This window comes from Antechinus flavipes, chromosome 2 (assembly GCF_016432865.1).
Source record: "Antechinus flavipes isolate AdamAnt ecotype Samford, QLD, Australia chromosome 2, AdamAnt_v2, whole genome shotgun sequence".
Lineage (NCBI taxonomy): Eukaryota > Metazoa > Chordata > Mammalia > Dasyuromorphia > Dasyuridae > Antechinus > Antechinus flavipes.
In genome coordinates, this window is record NC_067399.1 from 638,468,895 (window position 1) to 638,484,683 (window position 15,789).

Below are 15,789 nucleotides of genomic sequence, written 5' to 3' on the forward strand. Positions count from 1 at the left end.
CCAGTTCTGGATAATTCCTAAAGTAGACAGGACCGATCTGAGGTATCTTGTCTCCTCTCCACTCTACCCTTGACCCCATCCCCACCCCCAGACATAATTATCATTGGACTTACTTAGATGACAAATGGGATCCAGTTTTACTCACGGAGCTATGGTAGGTAGTCCTAAGGTTTTTAATTGTTCATTATCCCCTCCTTCAATGTCCCCTGATCACTCACTCTTACCCTTGCCATTTCTCTGACCTCAGATACCCTCCTCTCTCTAAATTCTATTCATCCTTTAGAGCCAGCTGAAGTCCTCCTTCTTCTATGAAGTCCTCCTTCCCTGATTATTTCTAGCCTTTACATATATACATCTTCTTTCTGAAATCCTACTGCACTTACAGAGGGTATCACATTGTTCATCCTTGAAATTGCTTTATATTTATCTCCTGAGCAAGAAAGATCATTGAGGGCAGGGACTATGTCTTACACTTACAAAGTGCTCAGAATTGTGTTTGGCCCTTAGTAAACACTCAAATAATCACACTATCGATGGGATGATTAGCTGCTAATTGACCAGTAATTCCCCCAAAAGAATAGGAATGGGCCTGCCATTGGGTCACTATACCTGCCATGATGTTCTCCACAACGGTGACAGAGTAGGAGGGCTTGCTGAAGGTGGGGGGATTGTCATTTTCATCCTGAAGAGAAGATGATAGGGGGAGAGCAATCACCAAAATGGGGCACACTAGGAGAAGATTCCTGGGTGGTCTTGGCTTCTTAAGTATGGTTGATATCATGCAATGGGTCAAAAGTAAGACAGATCCCCTCCCTGGCTGAGAACTTTAATTGACTCGACAAATACTTCTTAATTGATTACTGTGGGCCAGGCACTCTGTGAAGGTCTGCCAATACAAAATAAAACCATCCCCTGCCCCTCAAGGACTTCACATTTTATTTGTGGCCTGGTGGACGAGGCAATCCACACACTGTGCAAACAAAAACTTTAAGCAACATGTTCAAAGAATATAAAATAATTTCAAGGGAAAGAGGTTAGTAACAATTGGAGAGAGAGGAGGAGGACTGGGAATTCCAAGAAGTCTAGGGATTCCAAGATGAGAAGGGAATGCAAAAAGACACAGGGAACCAACTGTGCAAAGAGAGGCAGGGGGTGGAACGTTATCAGGGGCAAAGTTAGCAGCAAACATGAGGGAAAGAATAATTGGAAGAAGGGGGCCCACTTCTCAGACTCCTGGATAGAGAAAGGGGCCCATTTCTCAGGCTCCTGGATATAAAAGGGGCCCATTTCTCAAGCTTCTGGATATAGAAAGGGGCTTCTTTCTCAGATTCCTAGATGTAGAAAGGGGTCCACTTCTCAGACTCTTGGATATAGAAAGGGGCCCATTTCTTAGACTCCTAAATGTAGAAAGGGGCCCATTTCTCAGGCTCCTGGATAGAGAAAGGGGCCCATTTCAGGCTCTTGAATAGAGAAAGGGGTCCATTTCAGGCTCTTGGATAGAGAAAGGGGCCCATTTCTCAGGCTCCTAGATAGTGAAAGGGGCTTATTTCTTAGACTCCTAGATGTAGAAAAGGGCCCATTTCTCAGACTCCTGGATATAAAAAGGGGCTTATTTCTTAGACTCCTAGATATAGAAAGGGGCCCATTTCAGGCTCTTGGATAGAGAAAGGGGCCCATTTCGGGCTTTTGGATAGAGAAAGGGACTCATTTCTTAGACTCCTAGATGTAGAAAGGGGCCCATTTCTCAGGCTCCTGGATAGAGAAAGGGGCCCATTTCAGGCTCTTGGATAGAGAAAGGGACTCATTTCTTAGACTCCTAGATGTAGAAAGGGGCCCATTTCTCAGGCTCCTAGATAAAGAAAGGGGCCCATTTCTCAGGCTCCTAGATAGAGAAAGGGGCCCATTTCTCAGGCTCCTGGAGAGAAAGGGGCTCCTTTCTTTGACTTTTGGAAGTAGAAAGAGGCTCATTTTTCAGATTCCTGGAGGCAGGAGGGCTTCCATTTTTCAGCTAACAGTAAAATACCTTCAGAAATTACCTCTTCAAGCTAGTAAAGGCAAGCCAACAAGTATGAGCCTTTAATAGGTGTCAGGCAGTGTCCCAAGCCGTTGTGTGTAAGTATCAGAAAAGAGAAAGCCAGATTAGGCCATAAGGATGGGCACAGAAGGCACTCTTGCCCTTTCTAATGTTAACAAGCTTCCTTATTCTTGGCTGAACACAGACACTCTCCAAGACCACAGAGAGTCCCTGCCTTCCTCTTGTGACCCAGACCTCCTCTGAAAGCACGACACCTTAACACTCACTTATTTGACAATTAATTGTCTACTGTCTTAACAACATTTCTTCCATCATTGTCTTTACTTCTACTTAACTTCTCACTATCATTTAATATTTCATGTGCATCCACCTTGTCTCCTTTATTATATTGTCATCTCCTGGAGGGAAGAGCCTGAGCTGAGCAGGTTTGTAATTCCTCACCTCGCCATTTAGCACCTGGCCCCCAGCTGGACACTAAACAGAGGGGGGTAGGGAGAGGGCGCAGGGTGGTGCTGCATTAGTGAGGAGGGCAAGTTGTTGGCTGGGGCTAGATTCCCAGGGGTTCTGGCCCTGAGATTCTGGGGCATCAGAAACCAAGCCCGGGACAAGAGTCAGTTCTCAGAAGAAAGTTAGGTGGGAAGCCAGGCAGGGTGGGGGAGAAGTTCCCTTGTTCCTCCCTCCCTCCCTCCCTCCTTTGCTTGCCAACAAATGAATACTCATTTTAACTAATTTTTTAAACTAGATGCTGAGCTCTGTTGTTTCTATACTGTTGAAGGAGCAGAAGTATCGACACTTCTAAACTCAGCATCCTGGTGAAAAGCTCCATTCACACGGTTCTAGTTACAGCTCCAACTGTGAGCACAAAGAATGGCTGATTTCTCAGATCCATCCCTCACCTTCAGAAGATACTTACCGGCCTTTGCTCATATCTGATTCCTAATCTCAGAGGACCAAAAGTTCCTATTCGAGCTACTAGTGCTTTTTATTAGGGCTGGGGGCAAACGGAGAAGAGGGAACCCACTCCCCAACTTTTCTAACCAAAGCCCCAGACCCACATCCGAGATCCTGACCCCGGGTACATGTGTGTGGATGCATGTGCCACGGTACACATATACATTCAATCCTTCTGCTTCACTGCACAAAACAGTGCCCAGAATGTCAGTGACAGAGCATAAGGCGGAAACTTATTAGCGATGATATTTCCCCGGATCCTGGCGCTGGGCTTGCTATTAGTTCTAATTCAGCAGCTCCCGCTACAAAAGCTTATTGTCCCCTAATGGGAAATCTGCAAAGCGAGTTTGACTTCTTTATTAAAAACCAACAAGCAGCAGATGAAAAAAGCAATCACCTTGCCTCTTTCTTCCCCTCCTGCCTTCCCTGCCCTGTCTTTGTTCTCTGTCCCTCTCTTCTCGCTCCCTCTCTTTAAAGCGGCCCCATGAATTGCTGTATCATCATCTGATTTTATTTTCAGTTGAGAGAAAATCCCTTCAGTGGAGAGAGCCAGGAAAGTGAGAGCCACTTAACAGCCACCCACACCTGGAATTCCCCCGAAGTGATGGCCTTTTCTCTGTGACACGAGTGACCAGGCTATTCCCAAAGTGGAGGAGGAGGAGACAATGCTGTCACTGCTGAGATGCTCACCTGCTCTTCCTGATGCTAACTGCACCGAGACGCTTGGGGAGAGTGACCATTCAAAGGCTGGCTGGCCACCCAGCTATCTCTTTAATTTAATTTAATCCCCAGGCTGGGGATTAAGGAGGGACCCTGGCCAGTGGGTGGGCACGGGAAAGAGAGGCCTGGCCTAGTGGTCAGTTTCCCAGCTGACAGAAGTGACCATGAGGGTTGCCTAACCTGGGGTTTTGCATAATTCTGGAGTTTCTCCAGCATTCATCTAGAACCCAGCTTCTTCTTCTTTTTTTTAATTATTATAATAACTTATTATTGACATAGAACCCAGCTTCTTAAACTGTAGTTTGTGATTCCATATGGGGTCTCACAATTGAATGTAGGGTTTTTATTTGTATACCTGTATATCTGAAAAATTCTCGAGTGAGTGGAAAAAGTTTAAGAAGCTCTGACAGAGGGAACAAAGGTTTTAGTTACTCTTTCTCCAGGTTAATTCTCGTCCTCTTCTATCATTCAGGTGCCCTTCTTTCCAAATTGACTCATAATCTCTCCACTCTCCAACAAGGCCTTATGGGAAGTTTTCTCTGACCATTCTAAGAGGAATCTTTCGCTCCTCTATCACCACAGTATTTACAATCTACTTAAGTGGCACTTACCAAATACTGTCTGAGGGTTTGAATTATCTTTTCATGAGAGCTAGTTTTTTCTCCTTCAGACTAAAGTTCTTCCAGGACAGAAGATTTTGCTCATCTCAGCACTAACAGTCCCTGACCCCCTTCCCTGCCCCATATAACCAAGGCAGGGCTTCTTAAAACTTTTCCCACTCATGACTCCTTTTCACTCAAGAAATTTTTATATGATGCCATGTATAAAGGGCATATAAAAGGAGTATACATATGCTGATAATAAATCATAATTTGTTGCCCTCATATTCAGTTACAAGATGCTATCTGGGGTCACCATTGTGAATGTGGAAGAGTGGAAGAGAAGTGCTTCCTTCTCTGGCCACTGTTTATTTGCATATAAGGTGTGTCTCCTGGTAAGCTTAAGTAGTAGTTCACTCTTTTCTTGGAATCTCTGATCTCCATCATAATGCCTTGCATGTAAATAATTAGTACCTAATGAATACATTTTATTGAACTAAAATGAATTGTGGTCAGTCTGGGATTGGGATAATGGTTGGGTTTAGGGCTGTGTGCAAGTTGGGGAGGCTTGGTCAGGGTTGGGGTAATGAACAGGAATGGGATGCTGTCAGAGCTGGGGGAAGCAGGTCGGGGCGACCAATGTGAGGCAATCTTTAGCTTTTCTCCTGCTTTCAACTCTTTGATTGTCCAGAAAGGGTATACACACGCCATGAGTGTGTGTGTGTGTGTGTGTGTGTGTGTGTGTGTGTATGTAAATAAACACTTGGACAAAGAGAACAGTTTGTTTCATTAGTTCAAGATGACAACTTCTTGATTAAAAAAAATATTCACATTTTCAAATACTCCCTAAAGATATTCCTGGTTGATCTGACTATTTCTTCCAGTTTATATAGCGTAATAAATAGTAGTTAAATTTATATGAGGTTAAAACTCATTTTTTTTAGACTTTACATTTCTCCTTTCTTCCTTCTGCTACCTGGGTCATCTCATTACCTGGTCAAAGTCCAGAGGTCAAAATCCAGAAGTTGCATGCTCCCTTGCTCCATCTGATTCTGACTTTGTCCTGCCTCCACAATCTGCTAACTGCTCTCCCAGCCCCCAGTCCCACTGTCTATAACAAATTAAATCAAACCGAAAGGAGTAGAGATAAAGGGACCCCATCTAGCTTTTGAACTTGGGCCCTGGATAAGCCTAGGCCCTAGGTCAGCATACCACACCAGCACGAGTCTCAGAGGGTTTGGGAGGTTATCCAGCAAGCATATTTCAGGGGCTGAGATTTTCCACTGCTTGTGTCAAATCAAAACGCATCTGCAAATCTGACAATCTGATTTAATCCTGCTGGAGCCTCATTAATGCACTAACTGTTCCATCAGCACACATCTACACACCCTCTCCCATGGACACCAGCCTTGATCAGACCAGGGGTCTCAGGAGGGAAGAGGCAAAGGATGGCCTCCAGTACAACAATTTGAGGCAACACAACCCTGAATCAACTGGGATGACAGGCAAATAAACAAGGCACGGAGATTGATTCAGTGACTGATAATTTCAGACACGGGGAGTGCTAATACATGCTTGATATTCATGTCAGCCTCTCTGCAGTTTGGTTTCAGGCACCTTTAGATCTTTAGAGGAGGAAAAAGGAAGAACATAGGGGGAAAGGGAGAAATAAAAGGGGAGGAGGGAGGGAAGACTGTGACACACACACAGATAGAAAGAGATAAAGAGACAGAGAGAGAGAGACAGAGAGAGAGAAAGAAAGAAGAATATCATTTCATGCTATAAATTTAGGCAGTGCCCTCACGCTAGTGGAGATGTTGGCCCCTTCAGCCTGGGAAAAGGGAACTTGCTGATTGAAATGCTAAAGCAAGGAATAGGGTGAGAAAGAGTGGGAGAAAGTGGGGGTATCCAGGGAGAGGGTTTAGAGCTGTGGAGGTGTGAAGTCAATGAATAAAAACTCATTGATTGCGTGAGTACTTACAAACACCTCAATGGTGACAGGGACAGTGCTGTTGAGAGGTGGATTGCCAGCATCCTTAGCCATGACAGTCAAGTAAATCATTCCGTTGGGGATCTGCTCATAATCCAGGGGACGGTTGACACTAATCACTGAAATTACAGGAAACATGAAAATTACAGAAGAGGGAAGAGGAGCAGAAGCAAGCAGAAACTCTAGGACCATGTCAGAATCTCAGACTTGGGGCCATCTGGTCCAACCCCTCCTTGACCAAAAGAATCCTCTCTATAATATCCAATAAGTGATCATCTAGTCTTCCCTTAAAGATCTAACATTATGAGAAATATACTAGTTCTTGTACTTTGGCATAGCTTTTTTTTTTTTTTTTTTAAGGAAATTCAGCTTCATCTTTGAAAATGAAGCTTTCCCAACTTGTTTTTCCCATCTCATGAGATTTTTGTGATGGTCCAATGAGAAAATGAATGTAGAGTTCTTGGTATACCATGTATCATCCTCTCTGTAACTTGTAAGAGATAGTGTAGTATAATAGACAGAAATAGATTAGGACATGAGAGAGCTGGGATCAAATTTAGGCCCTGATCTCCACTAGCTAAATGACTATGAGTCAACCATTTTATGCTCTGCATTCTGGTTTTTTAACCTGTAGAAGTGGAATAATAATTCTGGCATCATCCACCTCAAAGCATTATTATGAGGAATGGGAATCCTCTAAATGGGAATCATTATTACTAGTATCAGCAGTAGCTTTCACTAGCTCCTTGAATCTTCAGAGCTTAACGCACAGTACTCACATTAATTAAAAATTGCTGAAGTCATTCCCCAATTGATAAATGGTCAAAAGATATAAACAAACAATTTTCCAATGATGAATTAAAGTCATTTCTAGTCATGTGAAAAAATGCTCTAAATCATTGTTGATTAAAGAAATGCAAATTAAGACAGCTCTGAGATACAATTTCATACTTTTTAGATTGGTTAAGATGACAGGAAAGAAAATGAAAAATGTTGGGGGGGGGATGTGGGAAAACTGAACCACCAATATATTGTTGGTAGAGTTGTGAATTGATCCAACCATTATGGAGAGCAATTTGGACTATGCCTAAAGGGCTAAGAAATTGATGCAGAGTGTCTCCTGGGTCTGAATCTCAAGGGGATCCACATGTGCAAAAATATTTGTGGCAGCCCCTTTTGTAGGGGCAAGTAACTGGATATTGAGTGGATGCCCATCAGTTGGGGAATGACTAAATAAGTTATGGTATATGAATGTAATGGAATATTATTGCTCTATAAGAAAGGGTAAATAGGCTGATTTCAGAAAAGCATGGAAATATTTGCATGAACTGATGCTAAATGAAGTGAACAGAACCAAAAGAACATTGTACACAGAACAACAAAATCATGTGATGATCAAATGTGATGGATTTGACCCTTTTCTTTTTTTCCTTTTTTTAAAATGGCTTTTTATTTTCAAAATATATACAAATATCGTTTTCAACATTCATCCTTGCAAAATCTTGTGTCCCCAATTTTTCTCCTTCACTTCTTCTCATCCCCTCCCTCGACAACAAGTAATCTAATATATGTTAAATATGTACAATTCTTCTATACATATTTCAACAATTATCTTGCTGCACAAGAAAAATCAGATCAAAAAGGAAAAAAATGAGAAAGCAAGCAAACAACAATAACAAAAAAGGTGAAAATCCTATGTTGTGATCCATACTCAGTCCCTACTCTATATGTAAATGGCTCTCACCATCACAAGTATATTGGAATTAATCTGAATCACTTCATTGTGAAAAGAACCACATCCATCACAGTTGATCACCACATAAACTTGTTGCTGTGGACGTTATTCTCTTGGTTCTACTCACTTCACTTAGCTGACAGTTCATGTAAGTCTCTCCAGGCCTTGCTGAAATCATCCTGCTGATCATTTCTTATAGAACAATAATATTCCACACCAATCATATACCAAAACTTATTCAGCCATTCCCCAGCGGATGGATATCTACTCAGTTTTCAGTTTCTTGACACCACAAAAAGGGCTGCCACAAACATTTTTACGCATTTTTTATAATCTCTTTGGGATACAGACCTAAAGGGTATGTTGGATCACAGGGTATTATTCATAGTTTGATAGCCCTTTGAGCATAGTTCCAAATTTCTCTCCAGGATGGTTAGATCAGTTTACAGCTCTACCAACAATGTGTTAGTATCCCAGTTTTCCTATACCCCCTCCAACACTTATCACTATCTTTTCCTGTCATCTTAGCCAATCTGAGAGACATGTAGTGGCACCTTAGAGTTGTCTTAGTTTGCATTTCTTTGATCAATAGTGATTTAGAGCATTTTTTCATATGATTAGAAAGTTTTATTTCTTCATCTGAAAATTGTCTTTTCACATCCTTTGACCACTTATCAACAGGAGAATGGCTTGTATTCTTATACATTTGAGTCAATTATCTATATATTTTAGAAATGAGGCCTTTACATCCTTGGATGTAAAATTTCCACCCCCCATCCCCAGTTTTTTGCTTTCCTTCTAATCTTGGCTGCATTGATTGTGTTTGTACAAAAACTTTTTAATTTAATATAAATAAAATTATCCCCTTTGCATTTCATAATGTTCTATAGTTCTTCTTTGATCATAAATTACTTCCTTCTCCACAGATCTGAGAGCTAGACTATTCTTTGTTCTGACTTGGCTCTTTTCAACAATGAGATGATAAAAGGCAATTCCAATAGACTTGTGATGGGAAGAGCATCCACAGAGAGAACAATGAAGACTCAATGTGGATCAAAGAATAGTATTTTCACTTTTGTTGTTACTGTTTTTTGTTTGCTTTTTTTTTGTTTGTTTTTTCTCATTTCTCTTCTTTCACCTTTTGATTTGATTTTTCTTGTGCGAAATGACAAATATGGAAATATGTTTAGAATTATTGAACATGTTGAACCTATATTGGATTGCTTGCTCTTTATAGTAGAGGGAGAGAGAAAAATCTGGAACACAAGATGTTTTAAGATGAATCTTGAAAACTATCTTTGCATATATTTGGAAAAATAAAAAAAAACCTATAAAAAAAGCTTGTGGAAGATGAGGATGGACCTCTCTATGACTCTGTAAAATAGAGAGCTTGAACAAGAATTGCAAAAGCTCCTTTGAATTCTAAAGCCCAGGGCCCCATGATGAGGTGAACCTGGCTAAGTAAATGTGGGGGAATTCTCTTCTTACCCCTTTTCCTCATGTAACGTTCTTTCTTTTCTTTCCTTTATGATATTAGTTTTGGTTGTCTCTCATAGCTCTCAAATAAACATGGTGAATAATTGTGTGTGTGTGTGTGTGTGTGTGTGTGTGTGTGTGTGTGTGTGTGTTTCAAGGAAGGAAAGATCAAGAATTTAGACTTTTGTATAGCTAGCTAGAGATCTTCAAAGAAGCATTTTGAGGACTCTGGTTGTCTTTGGGGAAGGGGTGGTGGGCTGAAAATAAGCTTTGCTTCCTTCTAACTTTGCTAGGGGCTTCCTAAGTCCTTACTCTGGATGTACTCCAGAATCATCCAAGGCAGTCTGACAAAGGGAACCAATAGAAATACCCTAAGATGATCTAAGAGGGAGATAAAATAACTCAACTCATTAGGGAGTCAATACCCAAGGAAGAACTCATTCAACCCTAACCCAGTTACCAAGTCTATTCTTGATTTGGGAAGAACCACCCAGGTGGTGCCTTAAGACCATTTCTCCTCCTCTGGGCACTAAATCTCTGGATTGTGGAGAGAGGAGCCATAAATCTTAGCCCCTTCTTTCTTTCCCATTCCAAGGCCCACAGCTCTTGTCCACACTTACCTGCATAGCCCTCATAGACGCTGATGTCAAAGTAGCTGCCAAACGCAGACGCATTCACGATGCTGTAGGTGATTTGATTGTTGGGAGGAGAGTCTTCATCAGTTGCCTGCAGAGAGTTGGGGAGGACAGTGTGTGACCCTGGAGCTGCACAAAGCCAAGGGCATTCCTTCTGAGACTAGCAGCCTTTTATTTGTTCGGGTGTGAGGAGGAGGGTTCCTAAATAAGAGGGACCTTATTCTTACTTATCCCCTTCAAGGCAGACCTCATGTTAGAATTCCATGACCCTTCTGCCCCCAGGCAGGAGGCACCTTTCCTTTCAGTGAGCACACTCTATTCCAGGACATCTGTCCAAGCTTGGAGAAGTTTGTGACTGGAGATGCCCCTGGCATATGGGATGGAACCATTTACCGCTTGCTCCCCCCTTGTCCCTCTCCTGTCTTCCAATTTCACTGAATTCATTAGCCTCCTTCCACTCTTGTCACCAACTCCAGAGAAAGCCTTCAGGGAAGCCCCCATCACTCTGAACATAATTGGGCCTGATGGGTCCCACGGAGTTTCTCTGAATGATGGCAGGAGGCGAGGGGGAAGAGAGGAGGGGTGTGGAGAGCAGGCTAGACCCTACTGCCATGAGGCAGTCACGTGAAGGAGTAATTTTCACATTTAGGTGAACAGATGGGCTGCAGCTTCCACATCCTTCCCTTCCCCCAGAACCCCTCTAAGTTTTTCACCCAGAACCATTCCCACGAGTATGAGAACTAAAGAAATTAGCATTTTAAGACTCCCTTCTCATGGTGGGCTATATCTTAGCAGGTGGTTAGAGGGCCCTGCATGTCAACTGACTAGAACCAAGTGACCCCAAGAAGGGAAATGCATTGTGTGAAGTGTGTGAGGAAGAAGTCTCTGTCACCTAGGTATACCTACCATCCTCTGACTGAGAACTCCGAGGCCCTGAGTTCTAATCTTGTTTCTGTTCAGTCAGTTTTAGTTGTATTTCATGCTTTGTTATCCCCTTTGGGGATTCTTGGCAATGACACTGGAGTGGTCTGCCATTTCTTTCACCAGCTCATTTTGCAGAGGAGGAAGCAGAGGCAAACAGGGTTAAGCGACTTGCCCAGGATCACAGTTAGGAAGTTCCTGAGACTGTATTTGAATTCAGGTCTTCCTGACTCCAGGCCTAGCACTGTACCCACTGTACCCTGCAGCTGTCTTAGAGTTCTAACCTTAGCTCATACTAATTAGCAATGTGATTTGGGATTGATTGCTTAACCCTCCAAGTCTCAATTTTCTTATCTATAAAATGAGGAGGCTGGAGGCAGCATGCTATAGTAGAAGGAACACATTAAAGCCAGAGAATCTGGGTTCAAATTCTTCTTCTGATTCTCACTGCCAGCACCATCTTGAACAAGTCACTTAATTTCTATCAATCTTAATGTTCTCTTCTAACAAAGGGACTGTGCTAGATGGCTTCTGATCCTTTTCAGCTCAAAGTCTGTTTTTTTTTTTTTTTAAAGTCTGGACTTTTAATTTTTTTTTTTTTTGGTAGCATGGCCCCTTTGTCAGTCAATCTGGTGAAGTTTATGAACCTCTTTTTACAATAATATTTTTTTCCCTGAGGCAATTGGGGTTGAGTGACTTGTCCACAGTCACACAGCCAGGAAGTGTTAAGTGTCTGAGGCCACATTTGAACTCAGGTCCTCCCGACTTTAAGGCTGATATTCTATTCACTGCACCACCAAGCTGCCCCACAATAATATTTTTAAATGCATAAAATGAATTATGCAGAATTTCAAAGGAATCCAATTCTACTGAAGTAAAGTTTTCAAAGTATTTGAAAACAAGTTTATTGACCTCAGGTTCAGAATCCCTGGCCAGATGCGCTGACAGGTGTCTAAAGCAGGTCTAAGAGACTTTGGGGCTCTGAAGGGAATGGGAGGGGCCCCAAGGAGGGCCACTCTCACAGGGGAAGAGGGGGCTCCCTTTCAAGTTCTAGAATGCAGATTGAGGTTCCTGCTCTCCCACTATGATGGTTGTACACCATCACTGTGGCGTTATCAGTGGAGGCACCTCAGTACTTGTTCTATGGTACAGTAATTGGTTGCTGTCCAGCTCGACCAAGAGAAATGCCACAGTTCCATAGTAGCTGATTCCCATTCCATGAGGCAGTATGGCGGGGAGGAAAGCAGAGGATCTGAAGTCCGAATATTTAAATACACTTTTGTCACTCTTTGTGATCTTAGGTAAGTCACTTTTTTCTGGTCTCCGTTTCCCCATCAGTAAAAAGCCAGATAAAACCCCCAATGTCCCTTCTCTGAATTCCATCATTACACTTGTTACCTGTGAGCCTTTAGAATAAACTCTTTCCATCTCTCCCTAAGCCTTAGTATCCTGATCAATAAAAAGAAGAAGGAGAATTAGATGCCTTCTGCGATTCTTTCCAGCTCAAGAGCAATGATTATTCCTGCTGAAAGCAGAGTTTGAGGTCTATTTGATCTAAGATGAGGGGTGCTTTTTTTTTTTTTTAATAATTATAACTTTTTATTGACAGAACCCATGCCAGGGTAATTTTTTACAACATTATCCCTTGCACTCACTTCTGTTCTGACTTTTCCCCTCCCTCCTTCCACCCCCTCCCCCAGATGGCAAGCAGTCCTATACATGCTAAATATATAAGACGAGGGTTCTTAATGAGAAATATGTGAACTTAAAAAAATGTTTTGATGCTGTATTTCAATATAATTCATTACCTTTGTAATCTTATGGTTTTTTTTTTTTTTTTGCATTTAAAAACATGCTTCTTAGGTTTTTCCAGACTACCAAAGGTTTGTAACCGTTACAAATCTCTGTTTTATAGGAAGAATCTGTTGTCTCCTTTAGTTTTAGAGGGTTTTGGAAGAGAAAAGGAGGAAGCTAAAGATCAGGAAAAAACTGCCAAAACTACACAATCCTCTGGCGGTAGATGTGCTTTTCCATGCTTTTTTAGAGGGAGAATCCCCCTCCCCATCTTCCCAACAAGGGGATTTTCTTACCCGCAGCCGCACCAGCTGGGTCACCGAAGGCTCATTCTCTCTTAAAGCCCCCACATAGGCATCCTTCTGGAAGGTGGGGACATTGTCATTGACGTCCAACACATTGACTCGGACCCTCCCCGTCGTCTCCTCACCGCCCCCATCGCGGGCAATCACGGTCAGTGTGAAGCGTTGGATCAGCTCATAGTCCAATTTGGCAATGAGTGTGATAAGGCCTGTGTCCTTGTCCAGAGAGAACCTGAACCCAGTAGGGAAATGGGAAAAATCCCTGAATTAAGGCAGTCATGAAAATAAGGATACAAGCTAAGCAGTTGACTTCCCTTCCTCATCTCCTACCAAGCAGTTTTATATTTTTCTCCACTTAATAGTATTTTATTTTTTCCAATCATATATAAAGATAGTTTTCAACATTCGCTTTCATAAGGTTTTGAGCTCTAGATATTTTTTCCCTCTCTCCCTCCTTCCCCAAGATGGCAAATACTCTGATATAGGTTATACATGTATAATCAAACAGTTTTACATTTAAAGAAAAGTGAATGAAATTTGAAGTCATCATTTCTTTTTCTACTTGTAAGACAAGTAGATGGGAGTTTATTTCCAAGACTGTGTTCAATCTACTTTATCGTCAATCAGTCATCAACAGACCAAATGCCTGGATCTTGTCTGTAGCAGGAGAACTAATATGAGCTGGTGAAGAGAATATCTATCCCATGACTCCTGGATGCTTGTTTATTACTCTGGCTTTTTCAGAGAAGGTGCTAAACCTTTCTGAATCTGAGCATTTCCATTTGGGAAATGGTAGATAGGGTAATGAACTAGGAAAAATGATCACCTTTACCCAGAGCAGGAGTAGGGAACCTTTTTTCTCTGCGAGGGCCATTTGGATATTTATAACCTTATTTGTCGGCCATATAAAACGATCAACTTTAGAAACTCAAGCAGTGGGAGATGCTTTCAGCTCATCATCACCTGTAGTTACCTTGACAGAGCCAGACTAAATGATTTCATCTGTTGCCTACGGGTCAGACAGTCCCTATCTCTGACCTAGAATAGGGTGTGTGAGAAGCTGGAGTCTCTTGGCTGGTAGCTCTTTGACCTTTCTATTGAAACAGGCAGGAAAGTGAAACAGATCTTCCATTCCTTTTTTCTAAGTTTTCTTCCTTGGGAGTGGGTCTTATGGGAACTTTCACTCAATTGTCAGTTGACATTTATGCTGATATCTGGGCTCTAGCAGACAGGTCTCAAGTTGGAAATCAGGATAGCTTTCAGTCAGGACGAACAGGGTAGGAGTAGGGAAACCTAAGAGAAGCATGGTGTTCTCTTGCCATTCTGTTGACTCAGAATGAATTAGTATTCCATGAATCCCGCTATACCCCTTACCTGTGAACTGTTGTCTAGTCATCCTGTTCCAGTGTGGTTGATTTTGCTGGCTACGTGAGGGAATTTACCTGGGATTTAGATTCCCCTAAGTGAATAATCCATGTGTGGATAACCGAGAGGTGATTTCTTTTTCTTTTTCTTTTTTTTTATTATACCTTTTAATTTACAAGCTATATGCATGGGTCTGAGAGGTGATTTCTACAGCACCTTTCTTCAGGCTGATTCCAAACACTCTAGAGATGTGATGCTATTTATTGTCTAAGCTCCCTCTAGACCTGTGATGGTATTTATCCTTTAAGCTCCTTCAGGATGTAGGAATGTCTCTTATGGAGACTAGCCTGCAGAGTTGGACTGAGTTGATCAAGCTTATTTCATTAACTGGGTAGGGTGAGGTAGAGAAGGGAAAGCAGAAGCTTTCAGGTAGCCCATTGCTTTGATCACTAGGAAACCACTGCCCCAACCCATAGCATTGAAAGGTTCCCCTAGAGATACCTGGGATGAATCTCACCTGTCAGAGTCATCACTGAGGAAGTAGTAGACATCTCCGTAGCTGCCTGCATCATTGTCTGTTGCCTTAAAAGATGAAAGCAAGTGTTCATAACTGCCAGACACAGCAAAATAGAAGTTAAAATCGAAGAAGGATCTAGCTGCCGGACTAGCCATCTGCCCAGTGAACACCTAGGCACCATAGCCCAGAGACTAGAGTGAAGGAAGTAGGAGAACCTTTTAATGAGATCCCTATGTCTTTTCCCTTTCCTTCTGACTCTAGTAATATAGAGCAACTTAAAAAAAAACAAAACCCTTGGACCAATGCCAGTGCCTGGGACCGAATACCTTCAAATTCTGCTCTGACTTGTGTAATTAGCATCTGAAAATTGGCTCCATAGCAAGGATGGGGAGAGACCTGCCACCTGCTTCTCTTGGGAATAAAGATCGTCAGCATATTACCTTTTGGTGATATCTTTAACTTGGTCACAGAATTTTCCACTTTATCTTTACAACAGCCCAAGGGGAAGAGGGAAGAGGAGGAAAAGGAGACAGCTATTATTTTCCTTATTTAATAAATGAGGAAATGGAGACCCAGGCAGGTCCTGTGATTAACCCAACATCTATAGGTTAACTGTGGGATTAGCAACAAATTCCTAGGAGAACCAGAACAATGAACCTAGTATTCTACTCTCAGCCTGATGACACTTTCAGGCAGAGAATATAGGCTAGAAGTACCCAAGCTGTCTTGGTTCGAGAGTGAGCCTGTCC

At 42.2% G+C, this 15,789-nt stretch overlaps 1 long non-coding RNA gene across 1 annotated transcript; it reads right to left on the reverse strand.

Moving 5' to 3' along the window:
* Window positions 1-607: 607 nt before the first annotated feature.
* LOC127551949 (uncharacterized) lies at window positions 608-13,533 on the reverse strand. The gene is made up of 4 exons (XR_007951210.1): window positions 13,153-13,533; window positions 10,127-10,232; window positions 6,287-6,414; window positions 608-682 (listed from the first exon to the last, which is right to left on the reverse strand). It is a non-coding gene; the product is annotated as an uncharacterized LOC127551949 (long non-coding RNA).
* Between the last annotated feature and the right edge of the window lie 2,256 nt (window positions 13,534-15,789).